This window comes from Oryctolagus cuniculus, chromosome 3, assembly GCF_051225735.1.
Source record: "Oryctolagus cuniculus isolate XC-2025 breed Fujian yellow rabbit chromosome 3, ASM5122573v1, whole genome shotgun sequence".
Taxonomy (NCBI): domain Eukaryota; kingdom Metazoa; phylum Chordata; class Mammalia; order Lagomorpha; family Leporidae; genus Oryctolagus; species Oryctolagus cuniculus.
The window spans coordinates 111,338,988-111,357,200 of NC_142869.1; the positions used below are offsets into that span (position 1 = coordinate 111,338,988).

The window sequence follows — 18,213 nt, forward strand, 5'->3', positions numbered from 1 at the left end:
AGCACATTTAAAAAAAAAGAAACAATAAAAATTAGCAGATTACTCAAACATAGTTAGGATAAAATTATTTTTAAGAAATTTCATTTCAGTTTTTAAGTGAGTGTGTGTGCATGCACATACACACATATATATGTGTGTATGGACTGGGTTGAGATAGAAAGTGTACATCTTACATTTTACACAATTTGTGAACTTACAGATAAATTTGGAAAATATTGATGTGGAGTACATTCTTGCTCAGAATGAGTGACAAATAAATGAAGGGAAGAACTATTAAAGATTGTTCTTTCTTTGCCTATAAATGTTTTGCCTTCCCTAAGAATGCACTGGTTGGACAAAGGTGAAATTGGAGCTCCAGATATCAAGAATTCCAGTTACCTCCTCTTCCAACCTTAGAGCAAACACTCTCAGGCCTCTCTTGCAGCAGGATTCAACTTGTCCTTTGCCTTTGGCACTTTCAGAAAACATGATAATGAAGATAATAAAATGCTGACTGTCAAGCAGGTATTGTCTCTCCTTTGGCTGCTGGACAAGTGTAATTCCAATTCTAGATAGGCAGTCTAAATTACATAGTTGGTTTCTTTGGCTTGTATGGGTAAATCTTGTCAATTCTTTCTCTTTGGACACATCCTTCAAACAATAATGAACCTCCTCTAAAAGCAGCCCTTAAATTAGTAAAATTGTTTAAAGTAGATACATAGGTACAAGAATAAATACAGAAGCCCCCGGAGAAATGTTTAAGGAAAAAAATGCCATAATTTTATGTAACAAGTGACATCAGAACATAAACCAAAAATGAAATAGCTACTAGTCTACAGCATAGCCCTATTATTTTAGTTAATAAATATGCTAATGTACAACCTATGACATATCAGATATATAGACTATCTAAAAATGCACATATCAGGGGCAAGTATTTTCCTAAGTCAAGACTCTACTTGGGATGCATATACCCCATATCAAAATGTCTGGGTTTGAGTCCTGGCTCTGCTCCTGATTTCATCATCCTGCTGATACGCACCCTGGGAGGTAACCAGGATGGCTGAAGTAGTTACATCCCCACATGGAGACTGCATTGAGTTCTTGACTCTTGACTTTGGCCTGGCCTAGCCCTGGCATTGCTGGTATTTAGGGGGAATGAACTAGCAGATGGAAGTTTTCTATGTTTGTCTTTATCTCTGTTCTCAAATGAAATAAATATTTTTTAAAAATGCACATTAGTATTTCATTAAATAGTATTTTTAAAAATAATATTTATTTATGTGAAAGGCAGTAACTAAGAGAGAGTTAGAGATCATCCATCCACTGGTGGTTCTCTCCCCAAAAAGCCCCAATGGCCAGGGCTGGGCCAAACTGAAGCCAGGAACTCCATCTAGGTCTCTCACATGGGCGTCAGGGTCCCAGGTACTTAAGCCATTTTCTGCTGTTTTTCCAGGTGCATTAGCAAGGAACTGGATTGGAAGCAGAGAAGCTGAGACTCAAATATTTGCTCCAATATGGGATGCCAGTAGCATTGCAGGTGTCAGTTTAACTCACTGCACCATAAGACTGGCCCCACTTTGGGTCATAGCTAATTAGAAAAGAGAGGTCATTGTCCAAAGACCTTCATTAGAACATACAATTCAGAGGGGACTTTGAGAGACTTTAGAGATATTTAGGGACTTGCCAAAGGTTATACACTTCACCAAGTGAGGGTAGAGCTCAAAGTAGAACCCAGCCTTCCAGACTCTTCTTCCTGTGCTCCTTCTACTTTACTGTTCTCTATTTCTCTCCTTAAATTTATTTGAAAACTGCTTTCATGAAGTCTCAATTATTAAGCCATTCATTCCTTCAAAAGGAATTAAAAATGTCTATTATATGTTAGGCATTTTTTTCTATGACAATGTTCCTACCTTCATGAAGCTCACTTGTAAGCAAGGTGATAGAAAGTAAATTATTGGCCGGCGCCGCGGCTCAATAGGCTAATCCTCCACCTTGTGGCGCTGGCACACCGGGTTCTAGTCCCAGTCGGGGCGCCGGATTCTGTCCTGGTTGCCCCCCTTCCAGGCCAGCTCTCTGCTGTGGCCCAGGAAGGCAGTGGAGGATGGCCCAAGTCCTTGAGCCCTGCACCCCATGGGAGACCAGGAGAAGCACCTGGCTCCTGCCTTCGGATCAGCGTTGTGCGCCGGCCGCAGCGCGCCAGCCGTGGCGGCCATTGGAGGGTGAACCAACAGCAAAAGGAAGACCTTTCTCTCCGTCTCTCTCTCTCTCACTATCCACTCTGCCTGTCAAAAAAAAAAAAAAGTAAATTATTAATGAAAATTAATAATGAAGGTCTTGCAAAGTAATGGGGCAAGACTTTGTGTCCTTGATTAATGGAATATATGGATATGGCTACACTTTTATAGATAGAAAATGTAGATGGAATGGCGTTTGAAAGTTCCAGTTCCAGTTCAACTCATCTTTCTCCATTCCAGGTGCTGAACTGCACCCAAAGACTAGAAGACATTAAAAAGATTTAGTTTCTTCCTGTCCTGGGGCTGTTCTGTCTCCATGAACTGAAGGATTTAATGATGGAAATTACATCACAGGTCATGGGATGCCTCACATGAGCAGGAGCCAAACTGCCTCTATTAGTAGATTTACTATTTTTTTAACTCCAAAATGAAAAATGTTTACAAAACAAAAAAGGTTTATTATTTTTTAACTCCAAAATGAAAAATGTTTATAAAACAACAACAAAAAAACTACTCTCCCCCAAAACTGCCCATTTTCATGGTACAGTTAATGTCAGCCATGCCTAAGAAAATACTGATTAAACACTGTTGTTTAAAGAAGTGGTACACAGAGTCTCAAAAGAGACTGTGAATGATTTCAGTTGTGGAAAATTTTCAACACCAAAAGAAATAGACCAAAATGTTAAGAAGCTATTCCAATCCTGATCAATCCCAAAGGTAAAGTGTTTTGGTATATCACTCCCATTAACCACCTCAATGGATTTGGCTGTTTTCCAAAAAGGTAGGTGAGTGACCTGGGAACCAAGAAGCAAACTAAAATTTAACATTGGAAGATGATGATCAATAACCAAAGATCTGTCCCTCTTTTTATAGCACTGAGATCACTGAAAAAAAGCATATAAATATTTGACATTGAACTGGCTAGCAAAAACCTTAGAATTTATGGAGAAAGAAATATTTATTCCAGTCCTAAATCCAAAGATAATCCCCTAAATACAAGCCACTTAAATTTGCCAAGCATAAGACTTTTCATTTATAAAATGGAAACAGTATAAACAATGCCTGCCTCATAGGTGTACACTTTGTTGAGTGCACAGATATTCAACAGACACTTGGCACAGGATTAAGTAATCTGTAACTCGTACCATTAACAATCACAGCAGTAACAGTAATAAAATGGATTCCCAATCAGGGAGTTGGGTCATCCAAGCTACTTGAGAACCACTCTGGGAAGTACTTTTGAAAACCTCACATAACTCAAAACATGCATAATTCCAGACAGATTTCCCCTTAAGAATAAAAGTAATGCAAGAAATAACAATTTCAGCACACATAAACCTAGGCCATAGTAATATATTTCTTATATCAAACTTAGTGTTTAGTGCAAAATAAACAAACTTTATTGTAGGGAATTTATATTATTTCCACTTGTGTGCGTAAAGGGAGATTTTAATAATATTTTTCAACTCTCTCCATTTCACATTTGCTAATTCAGGTTTCTGTAAAATATAACTGCACTGTTTATTTAAAGGCCACTGAACATCAGAAAGAGGTTGTTGTAAGAAATGAGGCACCAGGGATTGTGACATAGTATTTCAAGATATATACCCTAAATAGAGAAGGAAGCAATAAGAACTGTAAAACCTGAAACAGAATTTAAATTATTGGAATTTCTTTTACAACTGGGAAGCCCATAAAAAATAAATTTTAGCTGCAAAGAAATTTATAGAGGAATGTGAAATGACGAAAAATTAACCCCCTCTTATACTCCCAAGACATCAGCTGTGATGGGAGAGGAACACACAGAAGCACAGAAGAAAACTCTTTATCTATTGCATAGACAAAAGCCAAATTTCCAAGAAGGATTTATGATTGTGCCTGCAAAATTTGGATTCATGCCTTATACTTCTACTTCTTGGAGGGAAACTAAAGCCCCACCTGGGGACTTTGTCTCCAGATTCCACACTTAAAGTCAGGCCTTTAGTTGCATACTTTGTCAAAGATTACCACAGGATAAGATTTCATCGCCACCACTGCAGTGCTAGAAACTGGAAGGAAGGGCATTCGGGTTGTGTTTGTGGTTTGTATTGTGATGAGGGATTTCTTTTAGCAGATGACTCAGACTCAGTTCTTCAGTGACTCCTATTTCAGCTTCATGGGATAAAGTCCTAAAATCATCACATAATTCAAACTTACCTAAGTCCAGACAGTTTATTCCTCCAGAGAAATAAGTAGAATGTAAGGATTAACATTCCCAGAACACATGACTATTATTACACTGTAGAGCACTTCCTCGAGAAAATGTTTAAAATTTCAAAAAAGTTTTCATTTTAAAATAATTTTAATGGTAAAATGATACTTTTAAAGTTTATTTTTATTTATTTGAAAGGCAGAGTGTTGGAGAGACAAAGAGATCTTCCATCTGCTGATTCACTTTTGCGAATTTCTGCAACAGTCAAGGCTAGGCCAAGGCTGAAGCCAGGAGCCAGGAACTCCATCTGGATCTCTTGCAAGGGTAGTGGGGGCCCAGTACTTGAGCCATCATCTGTTGCCTCCCAGGGTGTGCATTAGCAGGAAGCTGAATCAGAAATAGAGGTGAGACTGATTCCCAGGCGCTTGGCCCCATATGGGTTGCAGATGTCCCAAGCAACAACTTCACCCACTAAACTGCAATGCCCACTCCAATATTTCATTTACAAAGCTTTTGTGTCAATCAGAAAGCAATAATATTGGGGCTAGCATTGTGACATGCAGGTAAAGCTGCCGCCTGAGACACAGGCAACCCATTTGGGCTGGTTTGAGTCCTAGATGCTCCACTTCTGATCCAACTTCCTGCTAATGTGCCTGGGAAAGCAGAAGAAAATGGCCCAAGTGCTTGGGCCCCTGCACCCACATGGAAGACCGGTTGAAGTTCCTGGCTCCTGACTTTGGTCTGGCCTAGCCCTGGCCATTGCAGTCATCTGGGGAGTGAACCAGTGGATGAAATCTCTCTCTCTCTCTCTCTCTCTCTCTCTCTCTCTGTGTGTGTGTGTGTGTGTGTTTGTGTGTGTGTGTCTCTCTCTCCCTACCCTTCTTTCAAAGTCTGTCTTCAAATAAAATAAAGCTGAAAAAAAAAATTAGCAAAAATGTTGTTACAGTCCAGGCATAACTGGTAGCCATGGATTGCTATTTGTCCAGGCCCAGCCTAGGCCCATAATCCCTACATTATTTTGGGACCCTCATACCCCAAAAATCTGCAATCTTGGAACAAGGGATTAATTATGAAACAAAGCTCCTACCCTAGTGCCTTTGGTGTGGGACTTTATCAGTTTCTAGTATCTCTTCCTGGACTTGTGGTTCCTCTAAAGAGCAACTCATAAATTAGGGAGTATCACAAGGATAAAGCAAGAGCCTAGACCCTGAGTCATAAAGACTGGAATTACCCCTAGTAGTTAATCTCAGTGCTAGCCTCTATTCAGAGAGCTTTGTAGTAACTCACAGGCCCTGATCAAACCAAGTAACACCCAATCTACCCTTAGACCCAGACAGACTAGAACCCACTGTCATTTCAAAGGAAACACACTGGCCAATCAAAGGAAGAGCATGCATACTGTGGACAATCTAGGGACCCACAGAGGGGCTGATCATGTGCTGCTTAACCTCCACTTCATTCTATAAGATTCATTGCTTTTAATCCTATGGGAGTCCAGGAATTGAGTGGTGGCTACCTGAGTCCTTGCTCTGTGCATTGCAAATAAATACTTTCTTCCACCATCCCAGTGTGTGCTAGGGAAAAGACGCAGTATGGGGGGTTCTGTAGCAATTCCTCCTCCATCCAGCTTTGGGGATGTTCTATTACAGCTGGAGCTGGATCATCCAAAATTACATCTCATCCTGTAGGATTTTTCTAGGTGGCCTGTCTTTATCCAGCAATCTAGATCCCACATTCTTTACAGGATGATAGCTGGCTTCCAAAGGGCAAAAGGAGAAACAGCCAAATTTTTTCAAGGCTAGGCTACTAACTGAAATCATGTCTCCATACCTAATGTTGCCAGCTTTAGCAAGCAGTGTACAGATGCCCAGTTATATTTCAATTTCAGATAAACAACAAGTAGGTCACATTTTTCTGCTCATCTGGCATTCAAATTTAACAGAAAAGGGGGAAAAACTGCTACTTTTCTACACTTTTCCTACAACACTTCTGACACCAACCAGTTCCCCAATTCTTGGAGAACACCAACTGGCCATCCTACAATTTAACTCAATTCTGATATTAATGGGCCAGAGTTCGCTCCAACCCCACCAGTTAAGAACTCAGTTCTACAAAACCACACCACCACCACCCCACTGTCCCACAATTCAGTTATCACAGTGGTGAGTCCCCACAATATCCACAACTTCTCTCTGACTTTGCTACAAATTAGACACTCCAACAACACCCTCCTCAGATTCAATAGCTTGATAGAATGACTCACCAACCCAGGGAAACTTTACCTACTTTTACTGCTGTGTTACTGAAGAAAAATCTTAATGACTACTAGGGAAAAGGCAGATGGGAGAGATGCATAGGCCAAGGTATGGAGGTGGGGTGATGAATTTCCATGCCCTCTGTGGGATCACCATCCACTCAGCATCTCCATGTATTCATCAACCTGGAAGGTTTTGGAGCCCAGTCATATAGGGGTTTTATGGAGGTTTTGTTACATATCCATAGCATAATTAATAAAATTATTAAAAATTAATAAAATTTTAAAATCAATAAAATTATTGGCAATTGGGGTATTGAAGTCTATCTGTAGCCCATCTCCTTTTTCTTGAGGCCAAGTGTTGGGGCTAGAAGTTCCAACCCTCTAATCACATGGCTGGTTCCCCTGACAACCTTTCCAGAAGTCAGCTCATAATATAAACTTTGGTGTAGTTAGAAGGAACTTGTGAATAATAGAAAATGTCCCTTTAACTTCTGTAAGTCAGGAATTAATAAGGGTTTTAGAAGCTCTGTGTCAGGAACTGGAGATGAAGACAAAATACGTATTTCCTATTACATAGCAATATCACAAGGAAGCACCCTGAATTTTATCTGTTGGCCCTATTTCCATCAGATTCTAAAGGAAAAAGCAAAGCACTCAAGGACAAGGGGAGCCTGTTGATGGTTGAATGGCTTGCTTACACAGGGAGTGGAGGAATTAATGATGGTCACACTTGCAGACTACCTCACTATAGCAAAAACCTTTAAAAGGTACATCTTGTTGGCCGGCGCCGCGGCTCAATAGGCTAATCCTCCACCTTGTGGCGCTGGCACACCAGGTTCTAGTCCCCGTCGGGGCGCCGGATTCTGTCCCGGTTGCCCCTCTTCCAGGCCAGCTCTCTGCTATGGCCCGGGATTGCAGTGGAGGATGGCCCAAGTGCTTGGGCCCTGCACCCCATGGGAGACCAGGATAAGTACCTGGCTCCTGCCATCGGATCAGCGCAGTGCGCCAGCCGCAGCGGCCATTGGAGGGTGAACCCACGGCAAAGGAAGACCTTTCTCTCTCTCTCTCTCTTTCACTGTCCACTCTGCCTGTCAAAAAAAAAAAAAAAAAAGGTGCATCTTGCTATAAGATTTGTGATTCTATTTCTAGCAGTTTTCCTAAATACATGAATAAACAGGTGCAAAAGATTCAGCTGTGTGGATGTTCGTTGTAGAATCACTTTATAGTGAAAAATAGGAAATAGTCTACACATGCAGCAGTAAGAGTTAACTATATTTAGTCATAACATGTTATATAACAATTAAAGCAATGTAGAACATCTATTTTCTCCTAAAAACATTGAGTGCCCAATATGTACAAGGCAATATGTTGGGTCCTGAGGTAACAGAAAAACAACACAGCTAATCTCTGGCCTCAGGGGTCTTAGATGCCTAAGAAGTAAGACTGACATTAAACATAATCACACACCTGATTAATTGACTGTATGATAATTATTATGAAGGAAACCTATTAGGTGCTAGTACATCATCAAGAGACCCAATCTACCGGGGATTGGTTTAAGTGAAGGGGAAGGAAAGAAAAACAAAGAATGGGGAAAGAGAGCATCAGTCATAGCAGACAGTAGAAATATAGTAAATGGATCATAGTCCCCCCTTATCCACAGGGGATACATCCCAAAACCTTCAAGTGGATGCCTGAAACCTCAGATGATGATAAACCATGTAAACTATGTTGCTTCCTATACATACTTACCTATGATAAAGTTCAACTTATAAATTCATCACAATAAGAGATTAACAATAAATAATAAATAGAACAATTATAACAATATAATGAATTTTAAATTATGTAAATGTGGCCTCTCAATCTCTCTCAAAGTATTTTATTGTATTTTCACCTTTTTACTTAAAGAAAGCATTTTATTGCCTCTTTGGACCATCTCAATTACCAGCATCACTCCTCTTTCTTGCACTTTAGGGCCAAATTAAGGGCTACTTGAACCAAGCAGTGGTACTATGACAGTTCATCTGATAACTGAGATGGTTGAATGATTCAGTGTCCCAGATGGAAAGGGGCAAGAAACCAAGCAATTTCATTGCACTTCTGAGAGTGACATGCAATTTAAAACATATGAATAGTTTATTTCTGGAATTTTTCATTTAGTATTTCAGATCATCATGGGCCTAGGTAGCTGAAATTGTGAAAAGCAAAACCATGGATAAGGGTGGACAACTCTGTTCATTTCCACTGAAAGATAATCATATGTTCAACTGGAGATGCAAATACTATTAGGATATACAAGTTCAGAGCTGGGGAAGGTTAGATTTGGATTTGTACATTTGAGAGTTACCAGCCTACATTCAATGGAATGGAATGGGCACTGATAGAAGAAGAAAATCAGGGAACTGGGTTATTGTAGGGGCCAAGAGAAGAGAGAGTCTCAAGATGTAGCGGGTAGTCACAAATGCTGAATTGTTGAGTAAGATGGAAGCAGAAAAGTGATCACTGCATTTGGTGACATTGTGTTAACTGAATAATCTTTTAGAAGATTCAGATGTGGGGAGGAAGACAAAAGTCTGATTGCTATGGATTGAGGAAAGAAAATAGGTGGTGTCACATGGAAAGTCATTCATTTGAGAAGTTCTGCTGTAGAGAAAAAAGGAGAATTGGGTAGCAGCTAGACAGGAATGGGAGGTCAAGAGCAGATTTGTTTGCTGATGAAAACAATCCTCTAGATAGAGCAAAATCAGTAGTGCAAGAAAGAAGGGCACAGTTGTAGGAGTGAAGTCCTTGAGAAGGTAAGAGAGTGAGATCCCAAGTACAAGTGAAAGGTTGACCTTAGCTAGGAGCAGGGATACTTCATCCTTGAACAGCAGTATGAAAGAGTGGGTCACAGTTCAGCATGCTGGAGAAATGAGAGTTTGCTTCTATTTCCTATGAATCATCAATCAAGGTCATCAGTAAGAAGAAAGGGAAAGAGGAGATTAGAAATGTACTAGAATAATTCCCCTAGTGTACTTTACATCACAGATTGATTATATTAATTGGAAAATAATAAATGTATACAACACTCTCACTTTTTCAATAAATGCTACAGTTTCTGAATGTCCCAAACAAGAAAAAAAGTGAAGGGGAGCCATTGCAAGTATCAAAAACAATAGCGCATTCATGAAGATGAATATATAGGAAGAGGAAAGGGGGTGCTCCAATCCGCTGGTTCATTTCCCATATGCCTAGGCCAGGGCTGTACTGAGCTAAAGCTAGTAGCCAGGAATAAAATCTAGATCTTCTATGTGGGTGGGAAGGACCCAATCAATTGAGCTTTCATGTTACCTCCCAGAATCTGTATTAGCAGGAAGCTGGAGTTGGGAGCCAGAGACTGGCATCAAATCCAGGTATTCCAATACAGCATATGGGCTTCAGAACTGATGTCTTAACCACTAGGCCAAATTCCCACCTCTATGGAATAGTTATAATTAAAATCTTTTTTTAAAGATTTGTTTATTTATTTGAAAGTCAGAGTTACACAGAGAGAGGAGAGGCAGAGAGAGAGAGAGAGAGAGAGAGGGGGTCTTCTATCCGATGGTTCACTCCTCAATTGGCCCCAATGGCTGGAGCTGCGCCAATCTGAAGCCAGGAGCCAGGAGCTTCTTCTGGGTCTCCCACACAGGTGCAGGGGCCCAAGGACTTGGCCGTATTCTACTGCTTTCCCAGGCAATAGAAAAGAGCTGGATCAGAAGTGGAGAAGCCAGGTCTCGAACCGGCACCCATATGGGATGCCGGTGCTTCAGGCCAGAGCATTAGCCACTGCACCACAGTGCCGGGCCCAATAATTAAAATCTTTAGAGAAATCTTTAATCACATACTAAAATTCACTTGTCTTAGACTATTTATGTTGCTGTAACAGAATGTTTATTTTCTGTTCCTATTAAGAATATCTGAGACTATGTACCTTACAAAGTGATTTATTTAGCTCAAAGTTTTGGAGGCTGAAAGTTCAAGACTGAGCAGCTTGGCCCCAACAGTTAAGCATCTGATTTGGCCATAGGAGTTCAGTTTGATGTGATTGCAGCCATTTTGGATGTGACTACCATCTTGCCCTTTAGATAACTCTGACAATCATCCCAAACCCTATGATAGGTTGAACAAAAGTCATTATGATAACCTGCTAGGATTGTATTGCTGGGTCAGACCCTGGAATGTCCCAAATCTGATGCCTAGAATGTTAGTATTTCTTGAGATAGTACAGGTGCACTTGGGTTAGCCTTGAACCACCTTTACCCAGCTTAACATATAAACCTCTTACTGCTGACTGGGAATATGCAGACCAGTTATCTTACAGCTGCCCAAGACCACAGTCCTACTTGTGAGTCCTCCAATGAATTGCATTCTGAGTAATCTTGAATTTGTCCTCTTTATTCTATCTCACAGCACCCTCTGCCAGTTCACATATATTGTGATGTTCCAGACAGCCCTCCTCCTACAGCTCCATCAAAATATGATGGAGAATCATTCATATGAAGAAGGGGCCAGATACACGAGGTGGCCTCATTTCAGTGAGAACCATCTGGGATCCCACAAGAACTATATTAGTGCCTTAGGGAGATAACACTCCCACTGACTTAATTACCTCCTGTAAACTCAACCCTCCAGGTTCCATTACCTCTCACATCATTACACTGGGCATCAGGCTTCCAACACATGACTCTTTGGGGGACACACTTCAACCACATCCAAACCACAACACTGGGAAATTTTTAATAACTGAGAGTTTATTGACTCACAGTTCTGGAGAGTAGGAAGCCCACTAACAAGGAGTTAGCATCAGGTGAAAGTCTTGCTGCATCACCTGGTGGGAGGAAAGAAGAATAGGGGCAACAGGATAGAGAGGAAAGGAGACTGAGGGAGAGAAGAGAGTGAGAGAGATAGACTGACAGGCTGAACTTGCCCTTTTGTAATGGCATCAGTCCCACTCATAAAGGTAGAGCCCACCTGGCCTCATCAACTCTTAAAGTTCCTACCCCTTAATACTGTTACAATGGCAGTTACATTTCAACATGAGTTTTGGAGGGGACAAACATGCAAACCATAGCATTCATCTATATTGGTGTTGCAATCAGAAAAATTCCTAAGTCATAGGTAGACATTGCATCAAAGTCCTTTTTAAAGTACTTGAGTTTCCCAAGGTTTGCATTAGCAGGAGACAGAGTTGGGACTCGAACCCAGGCACTCTGATGTAGGCATCTTAACCACTGCATCATACACTCCTTCCTCATTATTCAGAGATTTGCATCATAGAATTAACAAAGACTCAAATGATGTCTGTTTTAGTGACTTAATCTAAGCATGAGATTGCTTATCTCCATACTAGAAGAGACTAAATGAGTAACCGTAACCGAGTGATGTGTTTATTATGACCAAAGAAAACTAGACATAAACAGAGATAAAGTCAATGTATAAATCACAACACACCACTGTAAACTATATAAACTATCCAACTTGAGATCAAAAGCTGATCCTCCTGGGAATATTTTTTCAGAAGCTATTAAAAAAAGTGAAATTTGAGAGAAGCTTTTGGGTCATCAGTGCACTATATTTAGAATCTTCAAATAATCATATATCTCATCACTATGTCACCAAGAGAAAAATAAAATGGGTTACTTCTCATTTCACTGAGTTTTTTTCTTTTTCTTTGAGTGCACCAGGAGTTTCTGTGATGGGACAGATCCCATTCTGACACTTAGAAATAGATATTACTAATTTCATATAAGAGTAAAATCTACCACGATCATTAAAACATAATAGCATTATTATTTATAATAGAATACATTTTTTCAAAGAACAAACCTTAAAATTTTAATTGCCCATTTTTGTGGGTTTCTGTGTGACAAGTCAACACATGTATTCAATGTGTGGAGATCAAAACTGATTCTTTAGCATTTCCATCTCTTTAGATTTAAAAACATTTTAATTTAACTTTAAAATTATTATTTATTTGAAAGGCAGAGAGAGATATTGAGATCCACTGATTCACTCCAAATACTCATAACAATAGTGAGTAGGCCAAATTGAAGCAATCCAGCCCTCCCATATGGGCAGCAGGGACTCAAGTACTAAAGCTATTCTCACCTGCTATTCGGCAGAGTGTGCATCAACAGGAAGCTGGAATTGGAAATGGAGGCAGGACTTAAAGTCAAGCATCCTAATATAGGATGTGGGCATCCCAAGTGGTATCTTAATCACTTAATCACCAACCATAACTGTACATATGTATGGAGTAGAGTGTGGTCCTTCAGTAAATGTGTGCAATTTGTACAGGTCAAATCAAGATAATTAACCTTTCACCCTCCTTTTCGCTGTTATATGATTGAACCTTCAAACCTCTTTCTTCTATTTGTTTAGATAATTTATAATAGGTTATTATGAATAATAATCACCTCACTGTGTTGTACAAAACTAGGAACTTATTCTGTCTTTTTGGTACCAGTTATTCAACATTTCCCCAACCACCTTACCCCCAGCTCTTCTCATCCTCTAGGAATCACTGTGCTGTACTGAGATCCTTATTTTATCCTATAAATATGAGGGAGAACATGCAGTATTTGTCTTTCTCTGTATGGCTTGTTTCATGTAACACAATACCCTCCAGTTCCATCCACTTTACTGTGAATGACAGGACATTCTTTTTTATTGTACTTAGAACCGTATACCACATTGTTTTATCCATTCAACTGTTGATGGACAGTTGTCTTGGCTATTGAGAACAGTGCTGCCATAAATAAAAGAGCAAATATTTGAGTACTCATGTGTCAACTATCATTCTTTCTTGTACTGATTTTAATGAAATCTCAAAAATGCAGACACCTTTATGAGGCAGGTACTATTATTCTCTGCATTTTGCAGAAGAGGGAATAGTGGTTCATCCAATCCAATATAATAAAAACATACAATACAAATATTGTATGAGTGATCTATGCCAAGTATATCACTATGCCCAAGGGAGGCAAAAATTAAATGAGATTCCCCAGCTCACAGCCTCCTGGAAGGGACAAAGGGGCAAACACATGAGTTATATTTCCATGCAGCGTATTTTGTGGAAAGATAAATAATTAATCTGCTTGAGGGTAAAAAAATTTCACAAAAGAGATGACAGCAGAGTTGGATCCTGGAGATTAAGTAATTATTGGGAGAAAAACAGGTAAAAACAAGTGGAAAGAATGCAGTTCAGACAAGGTCCTGGTCTTAGTTCAGTATAAGGAGAAAGTACAAGTTAGGGAATGGTGAGAAATAAGCTGGAGAAATAATAGGTGAGAGGCAGACTGCAGGGGTCTCCTGTGCAGCTGTCAAGTTAGGAATGACTTCTGTAGCTACCATAGAGCATCAGAACCATGCATATATGATTAACTTTGATTTTCAGGAGGATAACTCTGGCACCAGTCTGCAATGTTTATTGAAGATGAAAAACTGGAATGCTGAAGAAATTTAGAGAAAGTTAATGCCTGGGTGCAAAAGGATGATGGCCCCAAATAAGGTAGAGTCATTTCTTGATATTACTAGGGGATTGGTTCCAGGACCTCACTGATGATACCAGAATCCGAGGATGCTCAGTTCCTTGTGTAAAATGGCATAGTAGTTGCATATAACCTATGTACCTCCCCCTTGCTACTTTCAATCATCTCCTTATAATACTTAGGACAACACAAATGCTATATGAATGCATAGCTGTTACACTGTACTGTTTAGGGAATAATGTCAAGAGAAAAGGCCCTACATATTCAGAGAAGACAGTTTTTTCTGAACATTTTTGACCCCATTTGGTAGAATCTGAAGATGCAGAGCCCTGGATATGGAGGGCTGACTGTGTTAATGGAATAAGTAAAGAAGCACACTTATGATGTGTTTCTGAGCAAAGATACTAATCTTTGATATTTAAATACATAAAATCTGGATTTGTCACAACACATCCGTATCCATGGATTAGGGCTGGCAATTACCAGACAGTATTTCTGGAAAGATTTTAACTAACTAAACAATATCCATCCTAACTGCCGCTGGCCCGACAGCAATCATAAGATGCTATTCCTTTCTAACTTCATATATGTTAAAATGTGAAAGAGAAAAATTGTGCTTGGAATGCATGAAATGGGAGCACAACATTAAAAATATATTAAAAATGCAAACACATCTCCCCAGTCCAAGGCAACACTGCCTCATTCCTGGATCATTACAGTAGCTTCCTAACAGGTCTCGCTACTTCTGCCCTAAGAATGTCCTTATTTCTTTTCTATCCTCAAGTGGGCAGATAGAATCAGGTCATGTGATTCATGTGTTCAGAATCTCTGCTGGCTTCTCCTCTTACTCAGAGAAAAAGCCCAAATCTTTACAGAGGATACAAGGCCCTGCTGAACCTGAGGCCTCATTAGCTCTTTCTCTACATCTCCTGTTCAACTCCCTGTGTTCCCTCTACTCCAGACAAGTGGGCCTCCTCTTACACACCCTCCACCTTCCACTTCAAGTAATTTGCATCTCCCACTCTCTCTGCAGGACCTGCTCTTCTCCTGGTACCTGCTGGATTAAATTCCTGAAGTGTTTCCCAAATGCTGCCTTTTCGGTGAGGCTTCCTTTACCTGCCCTTGGCTAAAAGTACCATCAATCCCAACCCCAAACTCTTATTTACTGCTTATCCACCCTCCCTGTTTGTATTCTTTCTTTTAGAAATTAATTAATTAGAGAGGGAGGAAGGGTGGAGAAAGCAAAAGAGAGAGAGCGAGAGAGCGCGAGCGAGAATGCAGTTCTGCAGGTTGGAGCTGGAGATCAGGGTGACAGTATGGTTGGATTCTGGTGAAGACATTCTTCAGCGGTGCAGGCAACTTCTAGTCATATCCTCACATGGAGAGAAGTAGAGTGAGCTAACTAGAGTCCCCTTTATAAGGACAGTAATCCATTTGTGATGGTTTTACTCTCAAAAATTAATTATTTCCCAAAGGCGCTACTTTGTAATACAGGACAGAGTAGGATTTTAACATTTTGAGAGAGTCATAAACATTCAGTCCATTATAGCCAACAACTCTGTTTCTTTTTCAAACATAGAATTATACCTAACAGGATCAATATTATCTAAACAGAAAAAAAGAATAGATTAAATTTTGTTTGAGACAATTAAAGTGAGGAAACATTGAACTGACTTTTAAAATAGAAGGGGTAAGGTCCTGGATCTTACGTCCTGGTGTTCTATTTGTCACCAGCTCACCCTCTGAAGACACTGTGCTGTTAGAAAGAAAATCCCATTGTCCAGTGGACAGGTAGCTTTTCCTTAATTGCTTCAAAATCAAAGGAAAAAAGGAAAACAAACCGAGAATTACAGGAAATACTACAGACATTTGTTTTTTGGTGTTTTTTTTTTTTGTTTGTTTGTTTTTGTTTTTGGTGGTTTTTGTTTTTGTTTTTGGTGGTTTTTGTTTTTGTTTTTTGACAAGCAGAGTTAGACAGTGAGAGAGAGAGAGAGACAGAGAGAAAGGTCTTCCTTCCGTTGGTTTGCTCCCCAAATGGCCGCTATGGCTGGCATGCTACGGCCAGCGTGCTGCGGCCGGTGCGCTGCGCCAATCCGAAGCCAGGAGCCAGGTGCTTCCTCCTGGTCTCCCATGAGGGTGCAGGGCCCAAACACTTGGGCCATCCTCCACTGCCTTCCTGGGCCACAGCAGAGAGCTGGACTGGAAGAGGAACAACCGGGACAGAATCAGGCGCCCCTAGGCCAGCGCCGTGGCTCAATAGGCTAATGCTCCACCTAGCGGTGCCAGCACACCGGGTTCTAGTCCTGGTCGGTCGGGGCGCCGGATTCTTTCCCAGTTGCCCCTCTTCTAGGCCAGCTCTCTGCTGTGGCCCGGGAAGGCAGTGGAGGATGGCCCAGTGCTTGGGCCCTGCACCCCATGGGAGACCAGGAAAAGCACCTGGCTCCTGCCTTCGGATCAGCGCAATGCGCCGGCCGCAGCGCACTGGCCATTGGAGGGTGAACCAACGGCAAAAGGAAGACCTTTCCCTCTGTCTCTCTCTCTCTCACTGTCCGCTCTGCCTGCTGTCAAATATTAAAAAAAAAAATTGTCTGGGCCAGCACCGCGGCTCACTTGGCTAGTCCTCTGCCTGTGGCGCCGGCACCCTGGGTTCTACTCCCGGTTGGGGCGCCAGACAGGCAGAGTGGATAGTGAGAGAGAGAGAGAGAGAAAGGTCTTCCTTTTGCCGTTGGTTCACCCTCCAATGGCCGGTGTGCTGCGGCCGGCGCATCGCGCTGATCCGAAGCCAGGAGCCAGGTGCTTCTCCTGGTCTCCCATGCGGGTGCAGGGCCCAAGGACCTGGGCCATCCTCCACTGCACTCCCGGGCCATAGCAGAGAGCTGGCCTGGAAGAGGGGCAACCAGGACAGAATCTGGCGCCCTGACCAGGAATAGAACCCGGTGTGCTGGTGCCACAAGGCGGAGGATTAGCCTATTGAGCCATGGCGCCGGCTATGGCCCAGACATTTGTAATACAAAATTTTTTGGTTGGTATTCTGTAATGCTTTCTACTAAACCAATAAATTAAATCATGGAAAGTGATGGACAAGGATGACTTATAGTATTGCCTCTCCAAGGGAACACAGTTGTTCTAGCTTCTACCAGCTTCAGTTTCAACCAACCAAGATGCCAAGATGATTAATATACTTCTCCTCTTTTCTCACATTCATCCCATTACCACCAACCCCTGCTGTAGGATACCCTGAAACTGTTGGGCAGATTTACTACAGAAACACAAAAGTAAAGATGCTTGTCCGACATGCAGCAAGCCAATCACAGACACCAGGACAGTAGAAAAAAGAGACGTTTATAGCAAAGCACAAAGCAAGGCCTGGCCTCCCTGAAAGATTAGAGGAATGAATCTTATAGTTCAAAGTTGGGAATGTGCACTGCATGATCAGCTCATGTGTGGGCCTCTGGTTGGTCCACAGTGCACCTGGCCTTCCTTTGATTGGTGAGAGGGGCCAGAGAGTTTCCTTTGGAATGGCAATGTCTGTCCAGGTTTCTGGGTAGATTGGGTATACTTTGAGTATACTGTGGGTATACTTTGCATATACTTTGGGTATACTGTGAGTTCCTACAAACCTCTCAGAATAGAGCCCAGCTTTGAGATGTTAGCTATGTAAACTATGAAGGCAATTGTATCACTCCTTAACTTATTTTTAAAAAGATTGTTTGTTTGTTTGCTTGTTTATTTATTTGAAAGGCAGAGCAACAGAAAGAGAATCTTCCATCTACTGATTCACTCCCCAAATTGCCACAACTGCTGAAACTGGGCCAGGCTAAAGCCAGAAGCCAGGAACTCCACCTGAGTCTCCCACATGGTGACAAGAACTCAAATACTTAAGCCAATTATCCACCACTTTAGCAGAAAACTGGTTTAGAAGTGGAATAGCCTGGACTTAAATTGGCACACTGATATGGGATGTGAGCATCCAAACAGTGGCTTTCCCAGCTGTGCCACAACACTTGAGTTAATCTTTACAGAAGAACTACAAGCTAA

General features: G+C 41.2%; 1 long non-coding RNA gene across 1 annotated transcript in view; it reads left to right on the top strand.

The window, feature by feature from the left end:
• Positions 1-15,270, top strand: part of LOC103348744 (uncharacterized) — a 45,827-nt gene extending 30,557 nt beyond the window's left edge. Inside the window, exons 2-3 of the long non-coding RNA XR_007920691.3 lie at positions 14,082-14,195; positions 15,209-15,270. This is a non-coding gene — a long non-coding RNA (uncharacterized LOC103348744). The remainder of the gene's footprint in view (positions 1-14,081; positions 14,196-15,208) is intronic.
• Positions 15,271-18,213: the final 2,943 nt, after the last annotated feature.